This window comes from Oryctolagus cuniculus, unplaced genomic scaffold, assembly GCF_964237555.1.
Source record: "Oryctolagus cuniculus unplaced genomic scaffold, mOryCun1.1 SCAFFOLD_115, whole genome shotgun sequence".
In the NCBI taxonomy this organism is placed as follows: Eukaryota; Metazoa; Chordata; class Mammalia; order Lagomorpha; family Leporidae; genus Oryctolagus; species Oryctolagus cuniculus.
The window spans coordinates 212950-220176 of NW_027208359.1; the positions used below are offsets into that span (position 1 = coordinate 212950).

At 45.5% G+C, this 7227-nt stretch overlaps 1 pseudogene; it reads right to left on the reverse strand.

Annotated features, from left to right (window-relative positions):
* Positions 1–230: 230 nt before the first annotated feature.
* On the reverse strand, positions 231–2530 carry LOC127486071 (palmitoyltransferase ZDHHC5 pseudogene; annotated as a pseudogene).
* Between the last annotated feature and the right edge of the window lie 4697 nt (positions 2531–7227).

Genomic DNA, 7227 nt, shown 5'->3' on the forward strand with positions numbered 1-7227 from the left:
TGGTAACAGACAAGAGAGGGACCATGGGGGGAAAGGAAGACTCTGGTGTCTCTCCTCTTTTCCTGCTGCACTGAGGACCAGGAAAAGTAAGACCCTCCTTCTTTTACATATCCCTCCCTCATTTTCCCATCCCAAGATAGATATATAATTTCTTTGATATTTATACCCACACCTGGTAACACAGATTAAAAAATAGGATCTGTAACAATAATAAAAAATTGTTTCTGGTTTAAAAATGATCTGGTTCCCTCCAGGGCAAGCAATTGCACAAATGTCCACTGAGTCTGGTCCAGGGATTAGGGAAGGAAGGTCTTAAAAGGTAAAAGGGGGGAGCTACTACCCCAGCCTCAGGGCCCCAACTCTCCAACTCCCCAACTCGGTTGCATTTTATAAAACACTCATCCTCTGGGAATTGGGGTTTTAAAACATGTCCATGCAGGGGAAGGGAGCCCCTTGAGGGAAGGAAGGTGGTCACCTGAGGCCCTTTGGTCTAGACACAGTGGTGTGGGGAAGGGGAGGTGCTGACGGCTCACCCCATATCTCAGGTGGTACCACCCACTCAGGACAGTTTCTTGACTCCTCCCCTTGTGCGGCCAGGGGAGGCTGAGCTGATGCTCTTGGGTTGCTGTTGGATTTGCTGTGGGCAGTATTGAGCTGTACTTCATCTTCAGGCATCAGCAGTGGCTGCAAGGCCACTTCCTCTATCTCAGAGACACCAGGTGGGGATTCTTGGCTGCTGTAAGATGTTTAACAGCCCAGATATGGGGTGGTTGGACCTGGTTCAGGGGACCCTAGTCCCTGGCCCCTTAGGCTTTCTGCCTTCCCCAAATGGGGGACAGCTGGGCTTCCAAGTGGAGTCTTGCTCGGTGGTGATCTCTTCGGATCAGCTAAGGAGGAAGCCCTATGAGGGCATGCCTGAGCCAGGTGTTGACTGAATGCCTGAGTCTCCCAAGCCTGGCTCTTCCTCATGGACTGGGAGCTGGGTGACTGGTGCAGCAGCTTCTCTCATCCCTGGAGGGAGGCCACAGATTGTCATAACGGACTGGTGAGGGCTCTCGTGTTGGCACCAAATGTGCATGCCTCTCGGCTTCCTGTTGCTGGGCCAGGAATACTGACAGGAAGGGAGAGGTGTAGCTGAAAGCTGGGTCTGGCTCAGGCTTCCGTTGCATGTCTGATTGGCTAGGCTCTTACAGGAGGTGGAAGTGGTGCCTTCTGAACGCATGGACTGCAACTCGTCCAGTACAAAACCTGTTCTCTGGGCTGACTTGAGGCTGGAGGAACGAGAGCCACTGGAAAGTGGATCGAAGTGAAAGCTTTTGCCAAAGGTGGGAGAACAGAAGCTCTCGGGTTCCAAGCTGGGCTCTGAGTGGTAACTGGGATGACAGCTGCTCTCTGCAGTTGAGGTTGGCTTCCTCAAACTGTCCCCATGACTAACTTGGTGCTGGAGGAATGAGGTAGGGCAGCTGATGCACTGCTGCTACTATAACCCGGCTGACACTTGTACATGGTTGGTGTGGGGGGCTGTCCTTGCCCCAAAAGCTGCTATCTCCATTAGTAGCCAGGCAAAGGTGTGTTCGCAGTCCCATGCAGCTGCTCAGGTTTGGCATAGGAGGAGGCCGGGGTTTGGCATTTGCGGACTGGCTCTCTGTTGTTTCCAAGCTTCCCTTAGACTTAGTTCCCCTAAGCTCTCCCTGGATGCCATTATCCATGATCTTCACAGTAATCTGACACTTCTGGTTGAAGGAAGGGAGGTCTGATTACAATTGTCTTCTCTTTCTTTGGTCTTCCCAAATATCTGGGTGCTGGGGAATTGCAAAGTGCATTGTTACAGCAGCCATTGGTGAAGGGGCTCATGCCTCCCCAGAATTTACCCATAACCTGTTCATTGGCTGTGCGTCCCCAGGCCACCAGCACCACATGAAACCCTGAGGGCAAGCTACAGGGATGAAGAATAAGCCAGCAACACACTTCACTGCCATTGTGACAGTGTGCAGACCCCTGAGAGCTCCTCTATGTGGCAGAGGACATAAAGGAGGCCAAAGCCAAATATACCCATAGAGTGGGCTGTCAAGGAAAGGAGGAAGAGGAAGAAACAATGCTCGTTCTGGCGGCCAATACAGTTGTTCACCCAGGGGCAGGGATGATCAAATTCCTCCACACAATTATCACAGACACTGTGTGGGAACGCCGAGGAGGACAGTAGCAGCGGCAGCTGGCACATCCTTTCATGCACACCTGGATGCCATTGATCTCCACTGTTTTGTCAAGGGAGCTCGAAAATCTTCCTTGTCCTCATCTTCCTCAGCTTGAGGGAAAATGCCTGGGTCCATGAAGGTGGCCCTACTGAAATTGGCCAGAACAAAGAGAAACATAAATGCATTGTAGATGGGCACTGCAGGTGACATATTCAGGCTTAGTTCTGGACACATACAAGCAAAGAAGAGTGTTGTAGCTCCCACTAAGAAGATAGCAGCTGCTGAGGTCAGGATGTGTTTCTGGGTCTGAATGTCTATCCAGACTCTGCGGGCATGTTGGAGCTCTGAAGGGACATCTAACCTACTGCAAAGCCCAGGCCCACACAGAGGCAGAATGGATAAGACAATGGGATAAGGGAACCAACAGAGAAGAGTACAGAAAAACAAACAAACAAACAAAAAAACAAACAAAAAAATTTCAGGGAAACCAAAAATTTAGAATTATCATCCTTCCACATCCACAAACAAAACTGAAGGTCAAAATATCTCAAACGAAGGAAAGCATATGGGAGGGGGAAAGGTGATTGCAAGTGATAAATAACCACAACTTGGGGGCTGGCGCCGTGGTGTAGCAAGTAAAGCCGCTGCTTGTAGTGCCGGCCTCCTATATGGACACCAGCTCGAGCCCTGGATGCTCCACTTCTGATCCAGCTCTCTGCTATGGCCTGGGAAATCAGTAGAAGATGGCCCAAGTCCTTGAACCAGCAGATGGAAGACTTCTCTCTCTCTGCCTCTCCTCTGTGTAACTTTCAAATAAATACACAATGACTCATTTAGGACCGAGGTCTTGCATGCAGAGTAAGTGTACAACAACTCCTGCTGTAATTTAACAATTGAATCTCTTATGTATGATGTCAGTGATCACCCAAGACTCTTGCCATGAGTTGCCCAGGCTAAGGAAGCCTTTTGAGACCACAGTCTTTGTCAGTATTTAGGCAAAGCCAAAGGCAAAATGGAAGTTATGTCCTCCCTTCAAAGAAAACTACATTCTTCTTGGATGGCTCCTTCTTTCCACTGGGGTATCATTCATGGCAATCCTTCATGTAGGACTTTTTTATTTTTGCCACAGTGTCTTAGAATTCAATGCCTGAAATGTTTTCATGGGCTTTTCAACCATACAAGAATGCTTTAAGGGCTCATTCTGAGGTCACTATGCTATATAAAATGATTGTCATTCCATGAGTCTGCTGTATGAACTGCTTTCCAACTCAACATGTCTTAAAATGCAATGTCTGGTCTTACTCTAAGTCTCTTTTTTATTGATTTTTAAATATTCATTTATTTGAAAGACAGAGTTACAAAGAGAGAAAGAGACAGAGAGATCTTCCAGTGGCTGGTTCAGTCCTCAAATGGCTGCAACAGCCAGAGCTGGACCCACCCAATGTCAAAAGCCAGGAGCTTCTTCCAGGTCCCCCAAGTGGTTCCAGAGTCCCAGTACTTGGGCCATCCTCTGCTCATTTCCTGGGTGCATTAGCAGCAAGAAGGATCAGAAGTGGAGCAGCTGGGACTCAAACCCATGCCCATATAGGATACTGGCAAGGCAAGCAGTGGCTTTACCCTCTACACCAAAGTGCCAGCCACATGCACACAAATCTTAATCAGTGACTATCCCTGGTTTTAAACTGGAAGTTTTCTGGCAGAAAAATCACTAATTTCTCTGGTTTCATTTGAGGTACAGAAATACTAGCATGTTGCTTTTATTAACGCTGTAGAATGGTTATATACCTGCAAGGTAAAGCTATGCAAAAACTGGCTGTGTAACCCTTCTATTTATATATAAGATTGCTACAGCAAAACCCAGAACTAGCAAGTTTTTTTCTTAAAGAAATGCCTATGGTGGCTGATGTTGTGGTGTAGCAAGTAAAATTGCCAACTATGACCCCAGCATCCCATGAGTACTGCTTTCAGTCTTGGCTGCTCCACTTCCAATCCAACACCTTGCTAATGGCCTTGGAAGATGACTCATTATTTGTGGCCCTGGCTGATGCAGCCACCTGGGGAAGTGAACCAGCAGATGGAAGATATCTCTCTCTCTCTCTGTGTTAACTATTAAGTAAGCAAATGAGTAAGTAAAAGAAATGCCTCCAACCTCCTCTTCTTTCATCCTAAAAATACCCCCACATTACCCCACAAATTTCATGAAGCAGTCTAACCAATCACTGTCCCTTTTCCCTAAGGATGGAGAAGTAACAAAAAATAAAAACATCTAAAATGAAACCCCTATAAAACAAAAGCAGGACCAAGCATCTCCTCTGTCTCCCTTAGACCAAGGCATCCTTATCCATATTGTACCAAAAATAATTCACTGAATTGAGGGAGTGATACAGCTGGCCTGCACACAAGAAGTCACTTTTCTGCAACAGATAGAAGCCTGCTGGCCAATATTGTCTGGATGGGTTTATTTAGGGGAGTTCCACATCTAGGTAAGGAAACATCCCAGTCTGGGGCAGCAAATAACTACCAATTGTATGTAAACTCCCAGATTCACTGACGCCCACTTGAACACCATTACACTTACCTAAAGAATATAGCATCTTCAACTAGGAAGATGAAGGTCAAAAGCATCATGAACCGATCAGGAACCTGGACACAAGCTGAACATGCATCTGTCACCTCTAATTTCAATCTATAAGAATCTTTGCCTCTAACTTCCTGGGGAGCCCTGGAGTTAAGTTCCTTGATGTGGTCTTTAAAATAAATGCTTCTTTACTCCACCACACCAAAGCCAGTGATTGGCTTACTGTGTGTTGGGCAAGTATATACAGGTTTTAGGGGTTCTACAGCAACACCACCAACCAGATTGGAGGTATGTCCTGCAATAAGGGCAGAGATGGGACTTGAACCCAGGCATGCTGACATAAAAGATAGGCTTCTCAAGGAGTGCTCCAATCATTATGCCAAATCCCATTCCCTTACATTTTTAAACTAATTTTTTCTTTGAATTCCAGATAGACTGAAGGACACAGCAGAGATCACCCATCTGCTGGTTCAGTCCCTAAATGTCCACAATAGTTGGGGCTTAGAGGTCAAAGTGAGGTGCCAAGAACTCAGAACTCATTCTAGGTGTCTCTCATGGATGGCAGTTGGGCCATCTTCTGTTGCTTTTCCAGGTGCATTAACAGGGAGCAGAATTGAAAGTGGAACAACTGGGATAGGAACCAGCTCCTATATGGGACACCAGTGCTCCAGGTGGTGGCTTACCCACTATACCACAGCATCAGCCATGATTATATTGCACACCTCTGCTTTTGAAAATATTTAGAAATAATTTGAAGCTGCAAATTACTGATTTGGGCTTGTGCTGTTGTGCACCAGCCTGTAGCATCTGCATCCCATATGGGAGCCTGGCTGCTCCACTTCCAATCCAGCTCCCTGGCAATGCACCTTGGAAAGTAGCAGGGGATGGCCAAGTCCTTGTGCCTCCACACTGATGTAGGAGATCCAGGACAAACTCTTGACTTTGGATTAGCTCAACTCTGGCAATTGTCATTTTGTGAGTAATCCAGTGCATAAAAGACACAGCTATCTTTCTAGCTATCGCTCTCCCTACCTCTTTCTGTACCTATTTCCAATAAAATAAATAGAAAAAAAAATACAGTGTGGCTTTGGGGGGCCACTACTCAACACTCCCTCCCCAGATTTAAAAAGTCAGTGATAGAGAATTAATGAAGGCATTAGTTTAGGAGCTCACATCTCTTCCTCTTGCCTCAGACTAAAGCAGCAGTGAGTGCTCCCCAAGTCTGTACTGCAAAATCCTGATAAATTTGTTATCACACTTTCATTATCTGCCAATCTCTGAATCTGTGTTGGGATTTCTTCTCCCAAACACTCTGGGATACATATAAAAACAACATAGCCCAGTGTAGCTTCATCTGATTAAAACACTCAGTGATGGATAATTGACTTTATATGAAAAAAATAAATAAGCCACCCAGGAACATCTTAGAAAATGATTGCTTCTCTGTTGCTAGTTAAGAGAAACTCCCAGGGAATAAGCACTTGGCCTGGTAGTTGAAGACCCACATTCCATACTGTGCTGTCTGTCTCAAGTCCCAGTACTGATTCTGTTCCAGCTCCCTGCACATGCACAACCACGGAAGCAGCAAGCTCAATAGTTGTCTCTCTGTCACCAATATGGGAGATCAGATGAATGACCAGCTTCTGATTTGGCCTGGCCAGTTCCAGCCCATGCAAAATCACTATCTCTCCCTCTTTCTCTGCTTATGTGTATGTGTCTGTCTCTCTTTGCCTTTCAAATAAAAATTTTTTAAAAATGAGAAACATCCTAGACTGCAACAAGGCTCATGTGCAGGATCATTTCCTCCATGTGGAAATGGCCCCAAGTCTTCCAGAAGTTGCAGTGTTGCTTCCTTAGCACAGTCTTGAAGGAAAAATGTTCTTGTATTTACTGTAGGCACAGCACCTACACCACCTGGTGGATTAAGAATGCGCACCATAGGAGGCCTCTTGGGTGAGTTCAGGATCAAACTCATTGTTCAGTGGCTTCTTGCTGCCCTCTGCTGGACTTCTGATGCAACTAATACATTTTTTGTTAGACACTGACAAACTGCTTACAGACCACCCTACACAATGAAGAATAGCAGAGTTGAAGTGATCCCAGTTTTCCATTTTAGCACTTAAAAAGCTATAGAAATTGAGAGGGATCATATTCGTAACCTGTTTTAACTGCATCCTATTTTTATGTTTCATTTTCATTCCCTATCATCTCGTATTTTTTACTTTCACTTGTTATCTATTTTCTATAGCTCTCTATTTAGGAATATGTTGCTATTTTCCATATATATGTGCACTTCTCAAACGTCCTTCTGTTATTGACACTCAAGATAAATCCCTGTGGTCATATCATTCATTGTTTTATTTGTATCTTTTCAGTTTATTTAGGCTCTTTTGTGACCTAGCAAAAGTTCTTCTGCAGGGTATTACATGTGCACTTGAACAGCAAGTGTATTCT